The 27,542-nt window shown below is 38.7% G+C and overlaps 1 pseudogene; it reads right to left on the bottom strand.

Annotated features, from left to right (window-relative positions):
* Positions 1–5,067: 5,067 nt before the first annotated feature.
* Positions 5,068–17,092, bottom strand: LOC102499953 (E3 ubiquitin-protein ligase FANCL-like; annotated as a pseudogene).
* Positions 17,093–27,542: the final 10,450 nt, after the last annotated feature.

The raw sequence follows: 27,542 nt of genomic DNA, 5'->3' as shown, positions 1-27,542 counted from the left end.
GAGTGAGAAAATGTAATCAAAGTATTAAGAAAAACACACCAGGCATAAGTGCTCAAAAATCTAAAAATGGAGGAGAAAGGAGTGTGGTCATCCTCCTGACAGGTACTTCTACTTCCTCTATTTCTGGCAAGCATATGTACCCTATAAAAATTTTAAAAAGAAAATAATTGAATTCATGATTATTAAACTTTTTTTGGGGGGGAGAGGTTTTTGCTATAGGACGTGTGCACTCGCCAGACAGACAGAGAGAGACAGAGAGACAGAAAGCGAGAAATCACCCCCCAGGGGGTATGGCCACGCCACAATCCCTTCTCCTCCATTCTCCTCTCGGGATCTTGGGCTCACATGCACACACACATGGCATGAGTTTAAGCCACTGGGTCCGGGACACAAATCGCAGTTGACTATATGAGAGTTCAGTGACATAGCCATTATACTAACTGCTGGTCCCTTAAACTTATTTTTTTTTTTAATTTTTAGAGTTTATTTTGTATTGAGAATAACTGAAAGAAAGCTGGAAAGATAAACAGCCTCAACAAGGTCCCACATTGTGACCATTGCTAAAGTCTCCCTAGCTGGCCAGGGTATGGTCACATGTTTGTGAGCCTTGTATGTACAGATTGACCTGGAACCAAACTCTGATCGTCCATCAACTCCAACATTGCAGAGCAGCATGTACTGCTATGCCATCTTTGCTGAATCTATACACTTTTTTTCAATTGCCAGAGGACACATAAACTTGCTAGAAAGAGGAGGGGAGGAAGAGAAGGCATCTCCTAGTGGGGTGTGGTCATGTTGCAAACCCTTCTCCATTCTTCCATGCTATTGGGACTTGGGACACACACTCACAAACACAATTGACTAGTGTTTTTGTTTTTTGAGGTACTGGAGCCAGGATTTGAACATTTGAACTGTGGCTGCTCATATGTGAGATTTAGCTACCTTTTTTTTTTTTTTTAGAAATATTTACTCTCTAGGGTGTGTGTGCTCACCAGAGAGACAGAAAACGAGAAGTCACCCCCTGGTGGGAGGGGATGGTCACACTGCAATCCCTTCTCCTCCATTCTTCTCTTAGGATTTTGGGCACATGCATAAACACGTGCCCAGCGTGAGTTTTAAGCAGCCAGGTCCAGAACTCGAATCACAGTCAGCTATGTAGGAGTCCAGCAACATAACCATTATGCCATCTGCTGGTCCCGAGATTTGGCTCTCTTAGCCCACTAAGCTACAAGGCAAGGCCAGCCCAGGTCCAAACATTTTAGAAATATTTTAAAGGGAAATCTCTCATTGCCTTTTTGAATTATAAAGGAAATACTTGCTCATGTAGGAGAAGAGAAAGAGAAATGAATAAAGAGGAAGTAGAGTACCTTGGTGGTCCTATGCTGCCCAGAAATGTTTAAATCTGTACACACTTGTATGAAGGTTTTTCTAGACAAATGTGAATGTGTGTCTATACACATACATATACACACATACACATACAAGTGTGAGATTTTCCTATAAGGACTTCTCTGCAATCTACTTTACTCTTTCATTTAACAATACATTTTGCTAGTTTGTTTTGTTTTTGTGTTTATTTAGGTATCTGCCACAGGGTGTATAAACATTACATTGTACCTTTGTAACAGTGTCACTGCATTCTATTATTCAAAATGGTAGCCAAACTTAAATAGCATTTTAAGAGCAAAAGAAAGCTAGCAAAGAGTGCAACAATAACAAACATACAACTACCCATATTGACATCTTTCGTACATTTGCTCTGTAGTGTCCATTTCTGTATCTTACGTTTACATGGTTCAAGAAGCACACACTTTCATATAAAATTTTTCTGGAGTAGAAAAAAATTAAAAACCTTAATTAGGTCATTTATTGCTACAATCAGAACTAGTACCTTAGGTGCTCATCAAGCTCACTTCTGGTGCCCAACTTTCTTTGTGCAGCTTACACACCTCATATTGTCCTACTCTGCAACTCCCACTGTGAAGGCGGCTCTCTTAGACATGCCCACTATCAAGGCCTCACCTATACCCAACTTTTCAACTCTTCTGTTCTGGCTAGAATGTATCCCTGTGGGGGAGTTGTCATCTTACACCCAGGAGCACTCTACAGAGTGATACCTACATAAAACTCAGCAATCTACCTGGGGCTCATACTTAAATAATTGTTTATCTGCTCCTGTTGTGTGATACAGTCCTCTTTAGAAAATCGCCTGTATCACTTTAGCATGCTTCTAGGGTCACCAAAATAGAATGTTTTCTCAAAATATATAGCCCATTTTTTTTGTCTATTTACTTACTTCATCCATGAGCAAGAGAGACAGCACCCCCAACAGGGTCTTGCTACAATTCATCCCTAACTTTGGCCAGTTACACATAAGAGGAACTACGTGGCCTACTTAGGGAGGTCTTTGGTAGCAAAGCTGAGGCCATTCTATGTGGGTCAACCTCGCAGAGCATCATATTTTATTGCTGAACCATAGCCTGGCCCCTAGTCTTTTTTCATGTCTAATCATCATAGATAAATATGTCAGATTTGATAAAAAAAAATTTATCTAACCATTTTAAAGTTCAATAGCAGCCAAAAAGAAGGGAAAAAAATATCAAGTGGCACATGGTGCTATTTATAGGGGTCAGGAGCCTGCAAACTTGATTGTGGTCCAAATCCAGCCCCCTACTTGTTTTTATAAATAAAGTTTAATTGAAACCCAGCCACACATATTCGTTTATGTACTGTCTATGGCTGCTTTCACTCCATAATGACAAAATTAAGTACAGTTGCCCCTTAGTTTCCATGGGAGATTGGTTCCAGGACAACCCACAGATACCAAAATCTGAGGATGCTCAAATACCCTAAATAAAATGCCATAGTATTATTTGCATATTACCTATAAGCCTTCTCCCACATACTTTAAATCATCTCTAGATTGCATATAATGCCTTATACAATGCAAATGCTATGTAAATAGGTTATCGTATTGTTTAGGAAATAATGATGAAAAAGAAGTTTGTTCATATTCAGTGCAGATGCAACCAATTAAAAAAATTTTTGTTTTAAATATTTTCAATCCATGGCTGGCTGAATCTGTGGATGTGGAACCCATGGATACAGAGTGCTGATTGTAGTTGTAGCAGAGACCATATGGCCCTCCAAGACCAAAATGTTTACTATTTACCTTTACTGAACAGATATGTCACTCCTTTATCTATCATCTGTCTATCTATCTATCTATCTATCTATCTATCTATCATCTATCTATATAAATATTCAATCACTTCTAATAATTTGATATGTTATCTCTCCTAGAGTTTCAATTTGATTCTTAGAGACACACTGGCTTGGCTCAATAAAATATCCCCAGTGATAAGAATTCTTAGAAGAGAACTGTTTGTGAGACAGGTCTTTCTTTTTGGAGACAGTGAGCTATTTCCCTGTCCCCTTCAACAACATCACTCTGAGGGTCGCTAGAATGCCTCCTCACCTTTATTCATCTGTAGGACCACAGCTACACTTTGGAAAGAACCACACTACACTACTCAGAAAATTCTCTCTTTGCACACCAGAAAAGAAGAAAGAAATTTAAGAAAACAAATTAAAAAGAAAATGTGGGTGGAGGACAGATGACTTACTAGTATCTCCTCCGCCCTTCCTGTCTCCTGTCCCTATTCTGATCACCAGTGAGACGCCCGAGGTGTGGGAGGGGCCACAACAAAAGCATGAGTGCCTGCAGATGTGGGTGGATATGTTTGAGAGTGAGACTGTTGGAGAAAGGCCGAGAGCTCCAAAGAGAGAGAATGTGTCTCCAGGGACAGAGAGCATCTGTAGGAAATTACAAACTTGAGGTCATGTGTATTTAAGAGTGAGAAACTCAATGTGGAAGAGAGACTCTGACAGAATGACTGATAGAGATGCGGATGTGCCCAGGACAGTGAGCCTGTGAGAGAGTGAATAAGTGAATATGTGTCACAGAGAGGCACCATATGCGTGACTAAGCATGTGTGAAAGAACAGAGCAGGAACATTAAGTGAAAGAAATGAGAGGACAGAAAAAAATGTGGATGAGATTGAGATTCTTTCCGGCAAGAAAGGATTTGTATATGTATGATGTCACTTTGGTGCAACTACATTGCATGTCAACCCAATGCCGTCAACAAAAAATTTATTCTTAACAAAACATAACTCTTCGGTGTCATAAAGCTTAGTAGAAATGGATGACAAGAGGGTTAACTAAATCCCTGCATTTTAATGAATTGAGGTCATTTAAATGATGCAGACAGGAAAAGCATATTAAGGACAGAAATAGAACTATCTTACAAAATATGAACAGCTTTCAAATATTCAAGGAAAGAACTTTTCAAAAAAGTTGAAATCAATGAATACACTTTTTCATAATATGCATTTTCCGTGACCATCTTGAAGACTCCCTGTATTTGTTCCTTTCCTGTTTCATTGAGATTTCTTTCCAATCAGTTTTTATATTGTAATCATCAATTGACCACTTAGTTCACATGCTTATTTCCCAGTTCTCATTGGGTCTCTTACACAATGTTTGGTAGATAGTTTATATTCATTAAGGATATGCTGAATGAATGTATCAATAAGTAAGTGAAATAGGCAATTCCTCCAATAATAATCATATTGATAGCAAGGATTATGGTTATCATCATCACCAATGAAAGACATTGCTATGTGCATACTTCATTGCCATAGTTTTGAACACCACTCTGAACGGCAAATGTTGAAACTAGTTTGTGGTCACCCAGGTCCAAAAGAGGAGGAGGAGGAAGAAGAAGAGGAGGAGGAGGAGGGACCTGAATGTAAACCCCTATGGAAGAAGAGTATGTCTGGAATGGAGTTTTGCTTAGATAAAACATAACAGAGCTGAGTATTCCCCAACAGCACCCCAAGTCTAAGCATTTACTCTGGCTGTTTCTAAGAGACAGATAAACACTTTCATGAAATTGACTATTCCCTAAAGCAGGACACATTCTGCCAAGAGGTGAATTTATAACATAAAGACAATCCCCAAAATTAGATAAGGATACAGACAGTAAATATGAGAACCATTCAATTATGGAACTTCAAACTCTTCAGGGCTATGTTCCAGTTTCCCCAGGATAGACAGTCCATTTATGCCTGTTGTCTTGATGTAATTATCAAAGGCATCAACTTTCACTCTAGAAAGTCAAAAAAAGGGTTAACCTGCTCAGAAATTATCTAATGCTTGCTGAAAATAAAAGGAATTTGTGTCCTAGTGGAGTGACTGATCTAGACACACAGGTAATGTATTCAATGAGACTTAAACCGGAATTTGTAAATCAGTAGGATTCTTGTCATCCCAAATGGTAGCGAACATTTTATTTTAGGAGAAAACAGGAGAAACCTACATTTCTCTATCATGCAATTCTTTAACAACCTGAAACAAAATGAATGAGACCTCAAAGATAATGTTCATTTTCCTAAGTTGATTTGTAGAGAGATTCTTCATTCATATGGGAAATGCTTATATCTAAGAGAAAACATTTCAGTTTGACCATCATATTGGCTTCATCTCAAGTAAAGCCCCAAATCCTTGATCATCATCACCCTGAGGGTGGTGAATTTCAGTGTATGATGATTAAACTCCAGCCAGGACTCTGCCTGTTCCTGGCCAGGGATAGAGGATATGTGTTCTAGCAACGAGATCATTGTTAATGTACTGGCTTTTGATGCACCTGTATTAGTTCAGTGGAAACTTATGGACATTTTTAAAAACTATTTTTTAAACATGCCTGTCTTTGTGCCAGTACCAAGCCGTTTGAGGTCAGGAAGTGAGATGCCTCTTACTCCATCCACACCTCTTACACAGAATTGCCTTGGCAATACAGGGACTTTTATGATTCCAGACAAATTCTATGATTGTTTTTTTCTAAATCTTGTGAAGAATGTCTCTGCTAATTTAATTTGGATTGCATTAAATATGTAGATAATTTGGGTAGAATTGACATGTTGATCATATTAATTCTTCCAATCCAGAAATATGGGAGCGTCCTTTCACTTTTTTGTATCATTTTCAATTTTTTTTAGATTTTCATAGTTTTCCTTATAGAGTCTTTGACTCTTTGGCTAGGTTAATTCCTAGGTATCTTATACTTTTTCTGGTTATGGTAAATGGGATTATTTTCTTCAGTTCTACCTCAGTCTGCTTTTTGTTGGTGTATAGATAAGCTATAGATTTTTGTAAATTGATTTTGGATCCTGCCACTTTACTATATTCATTTATCACTTCCAGAAACTTTTTCATGGATTCTTTTGGGTTTTCTATGTATACAATCTTGTCATCTGCAAACAGAGATAATGTCACTTCTTTTTCTGCCCTATTTGAATTACTATTATTTTATTCTCTTTCTGGTTGCATTGGCTAGGACTTCAGTACTATATTGAAATGGAGTGGAGAAAGTGGACAGCCTTGTCTTGTTCCAATTTTTAGTGGAAAAGTCTTCAGCTTTTCCCCATCCAGTATGATATTACCCAAATGAACAAAACAGAGAGTCCAGAAATAAACCCCAAAACATAGAATCAACTGATTTTTTACAAAGGGCACCAGTCAATGCAGCGGGGAACAGAAAAACTCTTTAACAAATGGTGCTGGAAAAACTGGGTAAATCACGTGCAGAGAGATAAAACTGGTCCCCTATATTTCACCATTAACAAAAATCAATTCTAAATGGATCAAAGATCTAAACTTAAGACTTCAAACTACAAAACTACTGTTGGAAAACACAGGGAAATGCTTAGAGACATAGGAGTAGGAAAAGTCTTCTTGAACAAGACTCCCAAAACACAGGCAATAATCCTAAAAATAGACAAATGGGATTACATCAGATTAAAAAGCTCTGCATAGTATATCAACAACCCTCAGAATGGGAGAAAGTATTTGCAAACTATGCCTCAGATAAAGGACTGATGCCTAGGATATACAAGGAACTCAAACAGTTTCTCCCCAACCCACCCTCCCAAAAAAAAGCCCCATCAACCCAATTAAAAGATGGGAAAATTAGCTGAACAGATAACTCTCTTTAGAAAACATATGAACAACCAAAAAAGCATGTAAAAAAATGCTCGTCGTCTCTTTGCATAAGGGAGATGCAGATCAAACTACAACGAGATACACCTAAACCCAGTCAGAATGGCTAAGATTAGAACAATAAAGAATGATAAGTGCTGGCGAGGCTGTGGTGAAAAGAGAACTCTCCTATACTTTTGGGAATGTAAATTAGTACAGCCACTGAGGAGAACAATATGGAGTTCCTTAAAGACCTACAAAAAATAAATTCTATATGATCCAGCAATTCCACTCCTGGGATTTAGTCAAAGGACAGGAAAATGCTCAGTCAGAAAAAACACTTGCATATCCATGTTTATTGCAGCATTATTCATAATTGCTAAGACATGGAACCAACCCAAATGTCCACAAACAGACTGGATTGAAAAAGTGTGGAACATATACACTACAGAATACTACTCAGCCATTATAAAACAATGAGACCCTGGCATTTGATAGAAAGTGGACAAGTAAGGGAGATTTACTGTATGTGAAATAAGCCAAACTATAAAAAAGAGGCACTGTAGGTCTCCACTCAATATATGCCAAATGTTGGCACTCTATGGCAGAAACCGAATGATTGAAAAAAGCATGGAGAGTATGGTGTTACTGGAGACAGTGCAGGAGGAGGGTGGGAAAAGGGGGAGTGTGAGAGGAAGGGACTCAAGAGGGAAAAGCAAGAAGTAAAACATATAAGGGACTCATCGTGGAAATAAATCTGTTGATTATAATGTATGGTAATGTCTTTGACTAGACCAATATGCAGTGTATTTATGATGGGAAAAATCATTTGGTATGCTGCAATGATACACAGTGATTTAATGTATAAAATAAATTTAAAACAATAAATGAGTCTTCAAAATGATGTAAAAAATAAGAAAATATAAAATAAATGATTTCTATAAAACTTGCTATTCCTTGCTATAAAATATTTTGCTATAAAATATTCAAATTTTGAATTTCAGCAGGAGGACCAAGTAATCTTAATATGTAGCTAACCAAAACTCTTATTACATTGTTTTATGGACACACAAAGGTTAGCAAAAAATGTGTGGCCCTTATGTTGGTTCATTTTGTGGCTGGTAGATTTCTGTTAGTTCAGGCTTCTCACAAGAATATGGATTGATTTCTCCACTGGATGCTCCAGTTAGCTACATCAAAATTTTAAAACTTGTTTTAAACTTTGAAATATGGAGATAAGGGCTCAGCAGTCTATGAAACAGAATGTGTACATTTGTGAGGGCTATCATAACTAATTGGATTGCCAAAAGTAATAAAAGTATGTTGCCTCACAATTTTGGAGACCAGAATTCCAAAAGGAAGGTGTTGATAGGACCATGCTCCTTCAGAAGCCTCTAAGAGAGGTCTTTCCTTGTCTCTTCCAGGTTCTGATAATCCCAGCATTCTTTGGTTTGTGGCAGCATAACTCCACTCTCTGCCTCTGTCTTCTCATGGCTATGTTCCTGCCGCGTCTGTGTCTATGTCTGCCTATGTTTTTTTCTTCTTATGAAAATACCAGTCATATTGGATTAAGGGGCCTCCCTAAAAATTTCATTTTAGCTTGATTTCATCTGTAAAGACTGTATTTCCAAATAAGGTTACATTCACAGACCAAGGGTTAAGACTTAAAAATACCTCTTGAGCAGACACAGTTCAACCCATAACAAGGATCATCACTGGTAAAAGATTTCTCCTGCCCATGTCCTGTGTTCTTCCTTAGTTCTTCTCTTTCTATATATTTCCCCATGGAATTTTGGTCTGCTCTCATAACTTCTGTCTGCATCTTTATCAAAATCTCAATGGGAATCATTCAACTTTCCTCCATGACAGTTTAAAGAGATGTCTCATCGTCACTTTAAGCTCATTATTTCTAGAATATTATTATTTTAAAGAATTATTTTTTTATCCAATATAATTTTCATTCTGATTTACAATTTCAATTAATACTGTCTTACTCATCCCCTTTACCATGGTGAGTAAAAACATAATCATCTTTAATTCTTCTATTGCTCATACTTTCAGTCTCAGTCATCCTTATCTGTTCCATGATTATCTGCCTCTCTTCTCCTCTCCAGGTATATGTACTCACTAGAAGGACAGAGAAATGGAGAGAGAGGGAGAGAGAGAGCGAGAGTATGAGAGAGAGAGAACACCCCAATGAGGTGTAGTTGTGTTGTAATCTATTTTTCTCCATTCTGTCAGGATTTGGGATATGCTTACACATGTACCTAGTATACTTTTCAAGCTACTGGACTGGGATTTCAACTAAGACGGGCCATGTGGGATCCAGGTCCGTACACATAGTGTTTAACTACTGTGCTATTGGGCCAGGCCATGATCTGCCTTTTAAGTGTCCAATTCATTGCTTTCTATTTCTTTCCTCACACTATCCTACCCTGGTTCAGACTTCTTCACTTTTTGTGCAATGGTCACATATGTCTCTTCTCTACTATAACCTATCTTGGCAGTAACTACACAATCTCTGCTTTCATTATTTTCCTGAAGCTTGGTGCTATGGTTTGAATGTGTTCCCCCGAAATTCACATGTTAATACTTGATGAGCCATTGTATTGGGATTAAAAGGATAAAAAATTAATCTAACTATGGCTTTAACAGGTGGGTTCTTTGGGAGATGATTAGGACTGAAGTCATGAAGGTAGAGGCCCATCTTGAATCCTGGCAGGTTCATAAGGAGAGGGATTGAGACAGAGACCTGCTCTGCTCTGTGTGCTCCTGCACTCTCTCCCCATGACATCATGAACCCTGCAAACAAGACCCTTACCAGATGCAGCCTCTTGACCTTGGACATCCAAAACTATGAAGTAAATAAACCTCTATTCTTTATGAATTACCCAGACTCAAATATCTTCTGTTATTAGCAACAGAACAAACTAGAACACTTGGAATTTAATTGTTTGTTTCATTTTGGTTTTGGTGTTTTCCTCCTAAATGACCCCAAGGCATTGATTAATTTATTTCATTTTTAGTCATTTGTTAACTAATAAGTCCTGATAAAGACAACAGCTATTCTTATCCTTTTCTAGTGACCCTTGTCTACTCTGCAAAATCTCCCTTTACTTCCCAACCTAAAAATTCCCCTCTGGACAAGCAGCCTGCGTGTATCCCAAGCTCTCTTTGTCGCCTGCAGCTTCATCTCTTTGTTCTTTGTTGACCTACCTTCTGGGCATGTTCTTCCACGATACCACCTCTACCCCAGTGATCCAAACCCTGTCCATACTTCAAGACTGAGTTTACATTTCACCACCTCCTAAAGCCTTTCTGCTAACTGGAGCCAGAAAAAAAAGTCACTCTCTGTTAAACTCTGTAGCTCACATCATTTCTGCCTTGGATAATCATATACAACTATACTCTTATTCATCCAGAGAGTTTTGCAGTTCCTAGAAATCTTGAACAGCAAAGGACAACTGTCTACATAGGGAGAAAGATCTGGCTTTCAGGAAAATAAGTCTTTCTGATGTGAAGATCATAAGATAAATGATGTACCTCTGGAAATCAGAAAAAAAAATCAGTGAAATCTTTTGCCGATTTATCCATAAGCACTACTCTCCCACCTCACATGTGCACACATAAATATGCTTCTTTTCTGCCTTTTCTGAGGGTAATGAAGTACATGTGTAGTTAGAAAGAAATGTAGTATTTTTATGAAAAAATGTGGACTTTTTAGATAGAAAACATTGTGCTAAAATATGTAGAAATGTGCAGTTGTGCACGCAGAATTTAGAATGTCTTACCAGACGTTTGGAAACAGCAAACCCACAAGCATGTAATTGAGATAGGAGAGACTTTAACTTTGTAGGTAGACATACACAAGCTTACAGGCTTTTCTTACTTAAGGGACTTCTATTTGGGAATTTTTGAAAATGTGCTTCCAAAAGTAATTTCTGGATTCCTTAGGGAATAGTTTTGGCTTTCCTGCTCTTCAAGTGCATCCACATGGTTCTAACACCTCAGGCAAAACATGAACTAACACCATGTTGGCACATCCACATGGCCATGAATTTGAGGGCAGTTTTCTTGGTTTGGTGATGGGAATAAAATGAGAAGAAAAGATCATGGGTGAAAAGAAGGCAGAACATTGGACAGGGCAGTTGCACAGCAAGTCAATTTTAAAAAATCTACACGGGCTAAGAATGGAACACGGCTAACTTTCGGCACTTAACGCAATATATCTGGAAGTTGTGTATTCAGCACTCTCTCTCCAAACTCATGGGGATGCTGGCAGTGCATTCTCCCAAACCTGCATGGAAAAAAAAGAAAAAAAAAAGGAAATCTCTGGCTTTACCCCAAACACATTGCATACTTTTTACCAAAAGCATCCAAACACATTTTCCAGCAGGAACACTTCAAAACAATTGCTGATTCATCAATCTATTCACTCTGCAAACAATGACTGAGTATCTGCTCTGTGCCAGACATTATGGTAGCTACTCAAAAAAAAAAAAAAAAAATGAACGGAAATGGGATATAGCCTCTGCTCACCAAGGCTGCTCATAGCATGACAGGACAGAAACATCAATGAGCAGATAACCACAGTGCAACAAAGTAATAATAATATCAACACGAGAGTGAGCAGCAATTACTAAAAACACAACATATGCCAGCCATAGCATTAACCTCACTTATACATTAGTTAACCCTTAATGGGACCAGCACTTAGCGTAATGGCTATGTCACTGGACTCCCACGTAGTCGACCGCGGTTCGCGTCCCCGACCAGGTGGCTTAAAACTCACGCCGGGCACGTGTGCGTGTGTGCCCAAAATCCCGAGAGGAGAATGGAGGAGAAGGGATTGCGGCGTGGCCATCCCCCCTGGGGGGTGATTTCTCACTTTCTGTCTCTCTGTCTCTCTGTCTGTCTGGTGAGCGCACATGTCCTATAGCAACAAAACCTCTCAGAAAAAAAAAAGACATTATTTAATCCTTAAAACAGTCTATGAGTCTCATTATTATTTCAATTTACTGTGGAATATTTTTACAGCCTCAGTGCAAAGTAAGGCTTAGAATACTTAAGCAACTTGCTAAAAATCAGAGACAGTTAGAGATCCAGGATTTGAACCCAAGTTTAACTATTTCTAGAACTTAAATTTTTTTTAAAAAGTCTTTATTCATTCCATGAGAGAGAGACAAAGATAGACAAATGAGAGAGAGATACTCCCAAGAGGATCTTCGTGCTGTCATCCACTTCCAGTCTCAGGGGGTTCTTGCATGCCCACCAGGCATGTAAAGAGAAGTCCCAGAATGTAAGCCCTGGATTCACTATGAGGGTTCCCTTGTTCCTAACCCAGTTATGATGTCAACTACTAGTTCAAAAGAAGTGCAAAAAAAGCCTGCTTTGCTGGCATGGCAATGGTGTGGTACTCCATGATGCTGAGCCCACATGCAGAGGGGTCCCAGGTTCAAGTATCAAGGTCTCCCACATGCATGCCTGCGATCCCAACCAGCTGGGCTGGGTATGGATCATGGCATGAAGACTCCATTGGACATGTTTTCCCCTGTCTTTGTCTCTCTCTCTCTCTCTCTCTCTCAACAAATAAAAATAGGAAGTGCATAGGAAACGAGGCTATTGACTCTCTGAATCATAAACTGGATCATGGAAATTAGAAGGAATTGGCTTGTGCAATCAGAGATGTGGTAGATGGCATGGCAGCTGGGATGAGGTAGATGGTGTGAACCCCTTTCTGAGGAGTCACTTGCGGTGGCTCTTGTGAATAACACCTGGCACGGCTCAGGCTACACTGTCTCTGTGCAGGGCCAGCCCATGGGTCAGCACAGGCAGGCCTCTGGATGGCGCCTCTTCTTTCTCTGTAAAGCATGGATTATGTCCTCAAAGCCCCAGAGGCTGCAGTATTAGCACAACTCACTTTCTAATCCTATTCCTGAGTCACGAACAGATGTGGAATGAAAATGGATAGGGCTGCTTTTGAAATTTACTTAGAAAGGAGTCTGTAGGACACACACACGCAAAACCTCGGATTATCTCTATAACCAAATGGCAGAATAATTTTGGAAATACTTCGCTCATGTTTTGTACATAGACTTTTAATCCCCTATATCTCTTTAACTTTGGGCCTTCAAACTGATTCTTTCTTTAGTTTTCAATACACTGTGAAAGCCTGTATTAAAAAAAAAAAATTCTTCTCTAGTATCAAGGAAGAAAAATCCTCTCCAAAAGGACAGATTCCACATCTGGGAAATAAAAGGAAAGATAAAAGAAAGAGCAGAAACATCTCCTAGGTTTTTGAAACCACACATTCTTCGGTTCAGGTATCTTATTTCAATCTTTGAAAAAAATATTTTAAAATGTATTTTAAAAGAATTATTTTATTTAACTTTATGTATTTATTTACTTATTTTTAAATTTGACCAGAGAAGAACAGAGAAAAAGAGAGAGAGAAAGTGAGAAATCAAGCCACCAGGTCCAGGACTCAAACCAAGGTCATCCATGTGGGATTCTAGTGGCCCCCAACCACCACTCCACCTGTGGCCCCTAAAATGTCTTTTTTTAAACCTACTGGTGGCCTGGCTTCTCTCTTATATTTGAAAATCAATAAAAATTAATAGCTATGAAATGTTTTGAAAAATAAAATTCTAAGTACTAGGTTTATTCATTCTCTTTCACTACATAAGAAAATATCACAAACTTAGCAGCTGAAAACAACACTCACATTATCTCTCCTAGTTCTGAGGTCCAAAGTCCAGATATGTTCTTCTGGTACTATGCACAAGATATCAAAAGCCCCAAATCATGCCTGTTGGCTAGACTGAGTTGTTGTCTGCAGATTCTGGCCACTCTCACCTCATCAGCCAGGCACATGTTTGGTACAGGCAGTCAGGATAGCAACAGTGGGGACTAAGCAGGAGGATTCCAATCCTAGGTTTTACAAGAAGTTGGTAGAGATTTGAAGTAAGCACACAGTGGCAAGTTGATCCCTTGGGACAGTCCTACTCTTTGGGGATTTTGTTTTATTTTTAATCTCTATTATAAAACCACGGACTTCTTTGTGTTCAGCTCTAGCAAAATAAGACTATTCATTCAATCCAGTATCCAAATACCAGGAACTGTAAGAATCATTTGTGTGTATGAAGAAGTGTTCAGGCTTAGAATAACATGAAGAAGAGATGCCTGAGGAGTAAAGTGGGGTCAGAAAATAAGAATACTGGGTTAAAATTCAGGGAATCCTTCCCTACTCATTAGCTACATGAATCGAGGAAAATCAGCTTCGAACTCTGAATTTCTGTATTCTTCTGATGTGAACTTTTCTCTTAGCTCTTTAACATGCTTCAAAAAGTGTCTCCATTAAGGGACCAGCAGTTGGCATAATGGCTATGTTGCTGGACTCCCATGTAGTCAACCACGGTTCGTGTCCTGGACCTGGGGGCTTAAAACTCACGCCGGGCGTGTGTGTATGTGTGCCCAAGATCCCAAGAGGAGAACGGAGGAAAAGGGATTGCAGAGTGACCATCCCCCCTTTGGGTTGATTTCTCGCTTTCTGTCTCTCTGTCTCTCTCTGTCTGTCTGGCAAATGCACACGCCCTATAGCAAAAACCTCTCAAAAAAAAAGTGTCTCCATTATAAAACAAACAAAAAATATAAACAGTTTTGTAATATTAAGCACCTATTATGAGATGAACTGTATCCCTGTAAATTCATATATTGAAGTACTAACCTCAGTACCTCACAGTGTGGCTGTATTTGAAGACTGGGTCTTTTAAAAAGTAATGAAATTAAAATGAGATCATTAGGGTTCAAATCCAATATGACTGGTGTCCTTATAATGAGAGATTAGGGCTAGCCTGCCTGTGGTGTGGTGGGTAAAGTGATTGGATCCCACATGGCCAACTGAGTGGTTCAAGTCCCAAGCCCCATGGCTTGAAAAACATGCTGGGTGCACATGCATGTTTGCCCAAAATCCTGAGAAGAGAATGGAAGATCAGGAATTGTGGTGTGACCATCTCTGCTGCGAGGTGATTTCTCACTTACCCTCTCTCTGTCTCCCTCTCTGGTGAGTGCACACACCCTATAGCAAAATGAACACACAAAACAATGGAAAATAATAAAATAGTAATAAGAGGAGATTAGGGCACAGGGAGATGCAGAAGAAAGGTCATATACAGACCTAGGGAGAAGATGGCTGCCTGAAAGCCTAGGGAAGAAGTGTCAGAAGAAATCAACACTGTTAGCACCTTGATCTAAGACTTCTAGCTGCCTTAATTATGTGAAAATACTTTTCTGTTGTGTAAAGCATTCTGTCTGTGGTGCTTTATCATGGAAACCCTAACAAATGAGTAAAATAACTCCCATGAATCAAGAAACTGATGTTATCATAACCCAAGAGACCTCCTCCAAAAGGTATAGAGCTGAATTAATAAGTGTAACAATCGCCCCATATATACCAAGTGCTATTCTGAGCACTCCACATAGATCACATCATTTTGCCTTCACAGTAAGTCCTGTAGATACTATTTTTTTGTTGGTTTATTTTAACAGTCCAGATTTATTCAATAAGTCACAATCTCCACCTTGCTATATATCTACTTCCACTATTAAAAAGGAGGTTACAGACTTAGAAAGATCTACAAGACTGTGGCCATTCCAGTTTACACTTAGTGAAAAGACAAACACAGATGTGGATTATTACAGCTTCATCGTATTTTCCTTTTGATATAGGCATATCTTGCTTGATATTTTCTCTGAAGGTAGTTCCTTTTGAGAGTTCCCAGCTCTTCACAGAAATGCTACATTCTTCTTTCAGGGTTGGTTTCTTCCCAGACATTTTCAAGGTAATTGGCTTACTTACAATATGGACATTCACCAAATAAGATGTTAAAACTCTCTCACTTGTGAGTAGTCCTCTCAACTGCTCATATAAGCATATTTGATGGAATGGTTGTCCACACCGGGCGTTATCACGCACTTGATCAGGAATGGCACCATCAAGTTGATTGGCGTAACAAATTCCACAATCCATAGTAAAGTCAGATTTTCTCAGGATCGCACAAGCTGGAAACTCAATTTCTAAAACATCTTTTAGATTTTGTAGCAAACTAGTTTCTGGATCCCACAAATGTATGTGCCAGCTCAGCTTTATTCCCAGGGGTTTTACCACATGGTCAGCTCCAAGAAAACAGCAATCAGGAAGTATTGCAGGATGCCTGGGGGTCTACTTCTATATTTATGGAAGGATTACTCCCTAATGCAATTCTGTGAGCTGTCACACTCTGTGCAGGTTTTTCTGACTCAAGCACCCAGGTCTTCTCACTGATTTAATCCATAATGTCCCAGGTCTTTAGTGATTTTAATGCTGCCAAAAACTGACTATGAATGCTTATTAAGGAGTTCTGTGGTGTCCAGGAAACAGATAATGGAACAGGAAAATCCACCAAACAATCTGGTGATTCTTCAAGGTACTTCACCTTCAACTTGAGAATGATTACATGCTCTCTACCAGAAGCATCTTCTACTTTTAACTTGATGTCACTGAAGCCAGTATCCACATACACAAGTTTATCTCAACCAAATGTTTCTATGTCTTTAATAAGGCTTGAGTAGAACTAGGGAGAAGGAGATAGTACATACAGCTTTTGTCTACTCTTTAAAGCAACTTCCAAAATCATTTTCGACTCCATCATAAAGCTCATTTGATCAGGAGAGTGCTTCATTCCCTTTTGTACTATGTGATCATATCCATTAAGTATTTTTCTCAACTGCCAACTACACAGTAATCTTGCATTCTTCAGCTGTAAATATTCAGACAACAATATTCTAAGGTGGAAGTCTCTTTCCCATGATTCAGGGATGCATGAGGCTGGGAGTAGACTGTGGTCTCAAGATTCTGTTGGGAGTACCTGTCTTTGTCTTTCTCTCTTGCTCTTGGAAGAAATAAACAAACAAACTAAGCAGAAATGAACCTCTCCTACATGGTTTTCTCCTGGTTCTGAGGCAGAAGCAGCTCAGAAGGAATAGGCTCGTGCTGTTCCCTGCCAGGGCTCATGGTTCCGGGAGCCTCAGTGTAGATACTATTACTATCATTATTTTACAAATGAATAAAATGGAGACTAGAAGAGCTTATGACACTTACTTAGAATAGTAGAGGTAATAGGTTGAAAAGCCCAGAGACTACACTCCTTATCATTGGGAGAGTCTCTACATCCTTCAAGAAAACAGTGCAATCTTCCTCTCAAAAGGACAGTCTACTTCTACTGCTACTCCTCTGAGTCTTCATTCCTTACCTGTTTAACCTGCTTTTAGATATTATCATTTTTTTAGAAGTTTTTGCCTTAGGGTACATGCACTCACTGGGGAGAGAGATAGAGCGTCAGAAAGCGAGAAATCAACCCCCCCCCACCACCACCACCACCAGGAGGGAGGGTCACACAGCATTCCCTTCTCCTCCATTCTCCTCTGGAAATCTTGGGCATGCACATACACGTGCCCAGCGTGAGTTTCAAGCCACTGGGTCTGGGACTCTAATTGCAGTTGGCCATGTGGGAATCCAGCAACATAACTGCTATGCCATCTGCTGGCCCTAGATCTTACCACCTTATTACAACTTCTTTCTCAGTTGTCAAATGTAACTTCTTAATTCCAAAATACTAAATAAAGCCTATTCACATTTGATATCCACTCCTTCTCCCTTCTATACATGCCTCCAACTCATTACAAGAGGTAAAAGAGTAAAAATCTATAATTCCCAGACTTTATTGTATTTAGCATTCTAGGTACAGTTTAGAAAATTCTCTGTTTCTGATTTGCCTTTTCTCATTTTTTGGGTTTATTTCTTTCTTCTAATCCTTAAGTGTTATCATTAAAGTCTCTGGCCTTGACTCTCTTATTTTTTTTCACATATTTTCTTTTTTGGTCTTATCTTCTCCCATGGTTTATCCACAACTTCTAAGTAGTTTTCAAGTGTTACCTCAGCTCAGAGTCAAATGCTTTGTTCTACTGGAACCTCCTCCTATATACCCTTATCATCTGAGATCCAACTGAACTCAATATCTACCTTTCTCCACTCCATTTTCACCTCCACTCATCAACCCTACTCTCCCCCATTTCCTATTATTTCAGTACCACCATTTGCATCTATCATGTTTTCTTTTGCCTCCTATTACTTTTATTTCCTCTCTTCAAACCACGAGATAAATCTCTTCTCTTTTTCCTCTTTTTCATTTCTACTATTCTATTGACCCATTTAGGCCTTTATTAAATTTCCCAAGAATCTAATGTACTATCCTTTTTCTCTGATTTCTTTTCTTTTCACTAAGCAAACAGATGTTTATGGTACACATCACCATAGTAAAAGCACTGGACAAACAAAAATGGAATGTATAAGGTCATTGTCTAAAAGAGTTATTGTAGTATGGAAGGCAAATAAATGTATCTAAATGTGTGAAATACCCACATGTATGCATATGTATCATTGCAAAATGAAGCAAACTGACATAATAGTGATGTCAGCAACTGTACTGGCATAGACTATAGAGTAACCAACTCAGTCTTTGATGACAGAAAAGGATTAACAGAGGAAATGATATTTGAACAGGGCCTTGTTGTACAAAGAGGATTTAGACAAGTGACAAATTGGAAGGAACGCATACCTACGCTGATGAGGAAGTGCAGAAGCTGTGTGCATGCCTATTTGAGAGGAGTTCAAATTGTTTGGAGGAGCTGGAGAACAGATGGATGTGTATGGTCAGGGAGTATCAGAAAAGAAGGCTGGAAGGGTAAATTAGGGTCATACTGAGAAAAGCCTTGGGTATAATGTTGCAGCAATTTATATCACTTTTGTAGGCAATGAGTTAGGCATTCAACATTTTAAGCCACAGTATGACATTTTTATATTTGATTTTTGAAAGACCTGGCAGAGAGCTTTCTGAAGAACAGACTGGTGTTACGGTTTTCTAACTGAGTTCTACTAATTCTGAATAGTCCCATGGATACCAACAATTATGTATTAATTTAAATTGTTCATTTGGCTATGTGCATTTTTCTTGAGAAAATGTCTATGCTGAGAATGTCCAATAAAAGTATGTGAGCCATACATATAATATTTTACTTTAGAGTAACCACTTATAAAAATGAAAGAAAACTGGTGAAATTAATTTTAATAACATTCTAATAATTTATTTAATCCAATATATCCTAAATATTATAATTTCAACATATATAATCAATATTTTAAAAATTAATATTGATTTATTTTACTTTTTTTCTATATGGAGTCTTTAAAATCAAATGCACATTTTATACTTACAGCATTTCTCACTTGGACTAGACACAATGATTCAACTGCTCTGTAGCCAATGTGGCTACCATATCGCATGGTGTAAGCAGGTCTAGAATCTCAAATGGGTCCATGGTCTACCAAAAGATCAAGAATTGCTGAGATGAGAAGGAGAAATAGAAAGAGAATCATTGTAAATGTGCATGAAAGTGATAAAGTCTGAGCTAGAGCCTTGGTTTTGGGACTGGAGATCAAAATAAAACTCAAGAGTATCACAAGAGGACTTGGCCATCAGCTGTACAGGAAGCTAGGCTGAGGGAGTGAGAGAAGCCAAACATAGTTAGAGGATTTCCAGTTCAGGTGACTGGGTGATCGGAGATGTCATACAGGTCCCTTCCCTAACTCACCCCCTCCAACTTTGTGAGAACTATCTTCAAAATACAAACGGATTGGAAAAGTGTGGCATATACACTCTATGGAATACTACTCATCCATAAAAAATAACAAGACCCTGGCATTTGATAGAAAGTGGTCAGATATGGAGGATCTATTGCTGAGTGAAGTAAGCCAGACTATGAAAGAAAGATATCGTATGTATCCACTTAATATATACCGACTATCCGCATTCTATGGTAGAGAGCGAAATATTGGAGGACATAAAAACAGTGAAAACATTTAAGGAGAATAAGACAGTGTGGAATGGGGGGGGTGAAGAGAAGAGGAGAAAGATAGAAAGAGAACAAATAGAGAGGCATGACACTAGTGGGACACAGATATGGCTTATTACCTGTTGATGATGATGTGTACAGTATTCTCAAATGGATTGGTCTAAGAAGTATTTCATGATGCATAAGGTCTTTTTACAAGCAAAATGAGAAACAGTGATTGACTGGTTAAAAAAATAATTGGAATAATAATAATAATAATGATTGGAAAAAACAATGAAAAGATATTGAATAATGAAGTGGGAAGATTAATGTCTCTGTATTGACTGACATGCATGGCATTCCCCTTCCCTTTTGAAAAAAGCAAAAGTAGTACACTGTAAAGTTATATGCAATTCAATGTAATATAAACAAGATTATGATGATAATTAAAAAAATAAGCAATAATTAAAAAGTACAGATTGTGATTCTGTTACATACATTCTTGCTCTATAGTCCTCAACTGTCAATCTCCTTTAGCTGTCATTACTTGAAATTAGTTCCTTCTGTGTGGCCCACATATTTGTCCACACCAGCATCTGTTACCTCATCCTCCTGCCCCACCTCCTGAGGGTCTCACAGGTCTCTTGCTCATGTGTGGGCCTCACTTCTTTGGCTGATCCTCAGGTCATGCCAAGTCAGGTATGGCTATAGTGAGATTGCCAGAGTCTCTCCTGCCTGCACTAGCTCTCAGCCATGTCAGCTTCATGGTAGGAAGATTAAACAAAACAAAACAAAACAAAACAAAACAAAACAAAAAATTAGGACATTCCTTGCTTTTCACATTCCCCCAAGGAGCCAAGATTCCTTCTGCTTTCAGGGCACATAGCCCTGGAAAGGAATTAGGATATCTACTTGGAATTGATCTAAGGGATCCTGAATGATCTCTAACTTCATTGCTCTCACTCAGATTATCCTGTCTCTAGCCGATGCGCAGCATTTTCTTCTCTTCTTCAGCAAGACAAATTTCCTCTTCTCTTTTCATGTGTTATTCCACCTCTGTTTGTGGCTAGGTTGACGGGTTAGTTTCCCTGTTTTTCTGGTCCAGGTTTATGCCTGTGGTCCAAGCATAATGGTTAATGGTGTCTCCTTTCACAATTAAAATGCACTGCTTTGGAAGATAAATGAAGGCCTATTTTAAAGCTCAGAAGTGGAGGATTCAATACATGCTTTCTCCTCACCCTATTGTTTCAGTCCTGCCCCAAAGCATGGGTGGCTCTTAGAGACTAAGCATGAGAAAGAGTACACTGACAAATCTTCAAAATACTCTCTTACCCTCAAAGAACATGTCCTACCACAACAAATATCTATAGTGAGGACAGTGGCACCTCATTTGGGGCAACCTTTCCAGGCACTTTGCTCAGAGGGTCAGACCATGAATAGGAAGCACATGCCCCTCCTCCCTCACTCTGGGTGGCAAGAGTGAAGGACAAGAGACAACTATAAGCAAGCCAGTTGGTAAAACACATTGATAATTTTTGTTTTTAGACATGCGCACCTAATTGTTAAGTCATTCTTATTAAAAACAGGAAACAACATAACAAAAAATTAAAATAATAATATTTTTAAAAAATTAAAACAACCAGGAAACATCAATAACACACAACAACCAACTTTAACCTGGGCAAATGAGAAAAACTTTCATTACAATGAATGATACTGTGAAAAAGAAACTGGCAACCTCGTACAGCACGGATGTCAGTGTGTGGAAAGTTTTCAAGCCATCTGGATGTGTGTGTGATTGGCTTTTAACTGTACTATGTACTACAAGCATTCCTTGAGTTTATCACGTTTCTGAAGACCTACTCATATGCCAAGGTGTGAAGTCTGACCATTGGGGAAATAAGTTTTAAGGACATTTGTACTCAAACTTTAAAGTGGCTAAGACTCTTCCAAGGAATTTGTTTTAATGCCATTTCTGATCTCAATCCCTATCCCTGGTAAAGGCAGAGGAATTTACATTCTTGAAAAGCACCCTCACTTATTCTGATGTAGACAGGTCACATGTTATGAGGCGATGCTAAGAGGAAGCTTCCATTTCCAAATTGCGAAAATAACGATAACGTTCCCAGTTGCACTTCACTTTTAGACACTGTCTCTTGTCATGTATTTCTAGCTTTTCATACAAGTTTTGCTTCTGTTATTGAACACAGTCACATAGCTGAAGTATAATAAGGATCAGAATGAGGGGAAAAGTTTGTGACTTTGGTTAGATCTAATAATTTCCATTTTTCCAATGCACATTCCTATATTCATGTTTTCCATCTTTTTTTTTCAGTTTAGTAAAATAATTAGGATAGATGCTACAAAATATTTAAGTTGCTTACACACACTTTCTGTCATACAGCCAAATGAAAGCGCCCACGGAAATGAACTGGAGCTTGAAAAATGTCTGAAATTTCTTTTCTAGACAAACAAGATGCAGAATGTTGCAACCATGCAGGATTGCAGAGGACCAAAGTACCCAGGCTTATAATGAGATTTATAGAAATGCTTTGGGGTTTCCCACTATGCTTGGCTCTGTCTTGAACCCTCTTTAAAGGATACTGATTACTAAACTAAAAATAAAAAAAAAAAAGAGAAAGAAATGTTAAATTGAAAAATATATTGCCCGAACTGAAAAGCTTAAAATATTTGTAAGTTGATGCATGAAATTCCAAAGTTACCTTATAATTGCTGGCTAAGATAGCAACATGAGAAAATTAGTGCTCTTTAATAGTTAGATATGCAGAAACCTAGGGCCATAAGGTGCATAATATATTTTTTAATATGCAGAACATGTAGACATTTTCACATAGTAATATTTTTTACAACTTTATAAGAGCAAATTTATGACAACTATTTGAATTGCTAATAAGAAGAATTGGTTAAATATATCCATTATATGGATTATATAACCACAAAGACTTATAAATAATATGACTTCACTGAAGTATTCAGATAATAGTAAATAAATATCAATGTAGAAGTATTATATATAGTATGATCTCAATTAAGCAAAAGTGAGCAAGCAGAAAAGGGAATATTAAAGAGTTAATAGCAGTTCGATTGTGACTGCTAAATTTGGCATGAGGTGAACTGCACCTTGAGTTCCTACAAAAGGAATGCACCTTAACATGGTACAGAAACCAACTACAAGGACCTGAGCCCAAAACCCCTAGGTAAGAATGGAGTAGAGGGGAGTGTGATTTCCCACTTTCCATATCTGTCTCTCCAGCGAGTGCACACTCTCTATAGCAATAAAAATCTGTAAAAACAAAACAAAAACAGAAAGCCCCACACCTGATATCTTTGTTTTAAATGTGTATTTCTAAACTTTTTTGTTTTTTATGCCAGAGGAGTGTGTGCTCTCTCCAGAGAGAGAGAGATAAGAGAAAAAGAGAGAGAGGGAAAGCCCTCACAATGGGGCATAGTCACACTGTGATCCTCTTTCCTCCATTTCTCCATACTTTGAGGATTTGGGGCATGCATACACACGCACTCAGTCTGTTTGTTTTGCTTTGTTTTTTCAGAGGTTTTTGCTATAGAGCGCATGTGCTCACCAGAAAGACAGAGAGACAGAGAGACAGAAAGCGAGAAATCACCCCCCAGGGGGGATGGCCACACCACAATCCCTTCTCCTCCTTTCTCCTCTCAGGATCTTGGGCACGCGTGCACACGCGCCTGGCATGAGTTTAAGCCACCGGATCTGGGACTCGAACCGCGGTTGACTACATGGGACTCCAGCAACATAGCCATTATGCTAACTGCTGGTCCCTCAGTCTGATTTTTAAGGCACCAGTGCCAGGACTTGAACCTTGGTTAGCCATGTGGGATCCAGCTTTCTAAACACAGTGTTTAACCATTGTGTTATGAAGCTGGCACTAACTGTATATTTTTATACTATAAGATGCTTTCTAATGAGAATATATTATTTTTCCTATGGGAAATTATTTCTCCTACAATAAAAAATATGAATTGTGGAGAGTGGAAATTTCAAATTCTCATTTTAGTTGTTCTGCTTGTTAGATAAGGCTCAGTTTCCTTAACTATAAACTGAGAAAAATAATTCCAAGTGAAAGTGCTGCTATGGGCTTAAATGAACTAATCCATTGAAAGTATTTGGGCTAATAGATCTTTAAAGATGTATTAGTTCTTTTTCTTAATTCTTCATTCTCCATTCAAATGAAGCTATAGTAAGATATTTTTCAGTTATTCTCCTATAGAACATAGATTTAATAGACATTGAGTCCAGGTAAATGTCAGATAGGACCAGAATAAAATATTTCTGTATCAGAACCAGCAGTTGGCGTTATGGTTATGTCACTGGACTCCCATGTAGTCGACCACAGTTCAAGTCCCAGACCCGGTGACTTAAACTCACACCAGGCGCATGTGCATGCATGCCCAAGATCCTGAGAGGAGAATGGAGGAGAAGGGAATGCGGCATGGCCATCCCCCCTGGGGGGATGATTTCTCATTTTCTGTCTCTATGTCTTTCTGGCGAGTGCACACGTCCTATAGCAAAAACCTCTCAAAAAAAAACAAACAAACTGTATTTCCAGCTAATGGGTTGGATATCTGAAATGCATTTCTTCTACAAAATAAATACCCTTCTGAGTAACTATCTAAGAACTGTGGCAATGAAGTATCCTGCCAAATTTTACAGTCAAATGTTCTCACAGAACACCAACAGCTGTCTATTCAAAGGTTGAAACTGACATACGTGAAGGAGTCTTCAAAAATTCATGGAAAACATGCATTATATCAAAAAAAGTAGGGATGTCAAAAGAATTTTTGGACCCAAATAAACTTGTACTTAAATTATATTTTTCCACTAACTTTTTGAAGTCCCCCCATAGACTACAAACCAAACGAAAACTCTCAGTATGTTAAAGAAACACATTACGATCTAAAGAGACAGACAAACCTAAATTTGGCAATCTTTTGACACCTCCCCCCAATAAAATAATCTCACAATATAGTAGATTTAAAAGAATGAAAACTCTTCTCATAAAAATGATACATTCTCCGTGGCTCTGTATTATCATCACTATGAAGCAGCTTTCATTAGTTTATGACATTCAATATCAATCAGATCTGTTCTCTTCACCCTTACCTCCTTTTCCTCCTTCCTTTTTACCTTTCCAGCTCCATTGATGGAACCAGCTTTTTTTTTTTTTTTTTTTAGAGATTTTTGCTATAGGGCACATGTACTCAGAAAGACAGAGAGAAACAGAGAGAGAAAGCGAGAAATGACCCCCCAGGGGGGATGGCCATGCCACTTCTCCATTCTCCGCTCGGGAGCTTGGGCACACACACACACACACACACACACACACGCCCAGTGTGAGTTTAAGCTGCCGGATCTGGGACTTGAACTGTGGTTGACTATATGGGAATCCAGCAACATAGCCATTGCGCTAACTGCTGGTCCCTGGAACCAGCTTTTTATGATAATTTTCTTCCTGTCTCCACAGACTGTCTAAATAAACTCCTATAAGAGCAAAGTAAAGAATAGCTGGTGAATTTTGGGCTCTACATGATTCACAAGTGAAGGTATGGAATCAGATATGAGTGAGGATGGGAACTCATGAAAAAGGCACTAAGAAATGTCAGGGAGATATGATGCAGAAGTCATTGGGAATTATGGGTTGAATTGCATTTTCCCAAACAGCATATTGAAATACTAACCCTATAACTGTGAACTTATTTTGAAATGGAATCTTTCCAGATATACAGCAGACCCCAATGTAATATGACTGGTATCTTTATAAGAAAAAGAGAAGAGAGAAAGGCATAAGAAGCAAAATACCAGGTGACCTCAAGGAGACAGAGATTGAAGTGCTGCAGCTGCAAGTCAAGCAATGGCAAGATTGACAGCCACCACCTGAAGCCAGGAAAAAGCAAGGATAGATTCCCCAAAGATTTCAGAGTGAGCATGGCCCTGCCAACACATTAATTTTGGATTTCTAGTCTTCAGAACTATGAGCAAATATATTTTTGTTGTTTAAAGTCACTTAGTTTGTAGTATTTTGTTATGGTAGTGCTTGGAAATAAACACACTACCAAAAGTCAAATAGGACAAAGAAACCTGGAACATGAAGTCCATCCCTAAGACTGTTTTAGTGCTGATGTTCAGTATTGTGTGGCAGCTGGAAGATTTTAACACTTAGAGAATGCATTATAACTTTGTGTCTTAAAGACACTACCTCTGGGCCACTCAGTGGCATGGTGCTTAAGGTGGCTGCATCTCACATGACCAAGTGTGCAGTTGAGTCCTGGACCCAGTGGCTTGAAAAACATGCTGGGCATATATTCATGCATTCCCAAAATGCCAAGAAGAGAATGGAGGAGAAGGGATTATGGTGTGGATATTCCTCCTGCCTCCCTGGGAGTGAGGCAAATTTTTTACTTTCCCTCTGTCTCTCTTTGGTGAGCACATGCACCCTGTAGCAAAAAACCTTAAAGAAAAAAAAAAAAAAAGAAACTGAAAAAAGACCCTTTCTAACATGTGAGACCATGGTTTCCCAGGAGTCATGGTTGACTGAGACAATAAGGCAGAGAGAGTTATTATCATTTTGTTATTATAATAGCAAATGTTTTTAAATCAATTAATGCCGAAAGATTTAACATAATAACATGACAACTGCATACACACAAACAATGCATCCAGAATAGGGAACACCTCTAAAGCCTGGAAAATATAAGAAAGTCCACACAGAAGTGATCTGGGGCTCAGAAAATATTGGAGTATTTTCTTGTAGTCAAAGAAGATGAAAATTGTGCAACCATTCAGGATTGCAAAGACCCAAGAGCTTGGGCTTCAGTTATGATTTATATGAAGACCTTGGGTCTCACACTAAGCTTGACTCTGTCTTGCCTTCCCTAGAGGTGATTGTCAATAAATGCAATTCATAAACAGATATATAAATGAATAAATGACATGTAAAAGCATCTTCCTGAAATTATGAAACCGATGGGTAGACTCTGCCTTCAGAGCAATTCACAAGGAGACAGCCAAGATCTAATTCTGCTGCCTGAGTTAGGGATCAATGTTACCTATCAATTAGCTTACTTCATTAACTTCTAATATACTGACACCTGGGTATGGAAATTTAATCGATACTTTTCTATGGTGAACCAAATACATTTCTTCAATATTCATGAATTTGTGAACTCATGAGACTAATGTGAGACCATGCTATTGTTACCAATTCCCTACGGATCTGTGACTCTACAACCCTGGCTATGTGACATCCCTTGATGAGAAAGTCCCTACAAATGCACCAGCTGGGAGGAGCCTCTCTCCCTTGCTTTTCTAACAGGACAGTCCTGCAGTCAGTATGGGGTCGAGCTCTCTCTGAGGCTGGCCAGCTGTCCCTCTGTCACTGATCCCGCAGGGAGATATGTCACTTTCGGAAGTTCGTGCAGGGCAGCTTAAGATTCACATTAATACAAGACAGAGGTCAAATGCTGTTCCATACTAACTTTTGTTCCCTTCCAAATATATCAGGAACGTTTTTTCGGGTCCTTCC

The sequence above is a fragment of the Tupaia chinensis genome, unplaced genomic scaffold (genome assembly GCF_000334495.1).
Source record: "Tupaia chinensis unplaced genomic scaffold, TupChi_1.0 Scaffold000074_1, whole genome shotgun sequence".
Taxonomy (NCBI): Eukaryota; Metazoa; Chordata; class Mammalia; order Scandentia; family Tupaiidae; genus Tupaia; species Tupaia belangeri.
The sequence above is the reverse complement of the archived record's forward strand: the minus strand, read 5'-3'. Positions and strand labels throughout refer to the sequence as shown.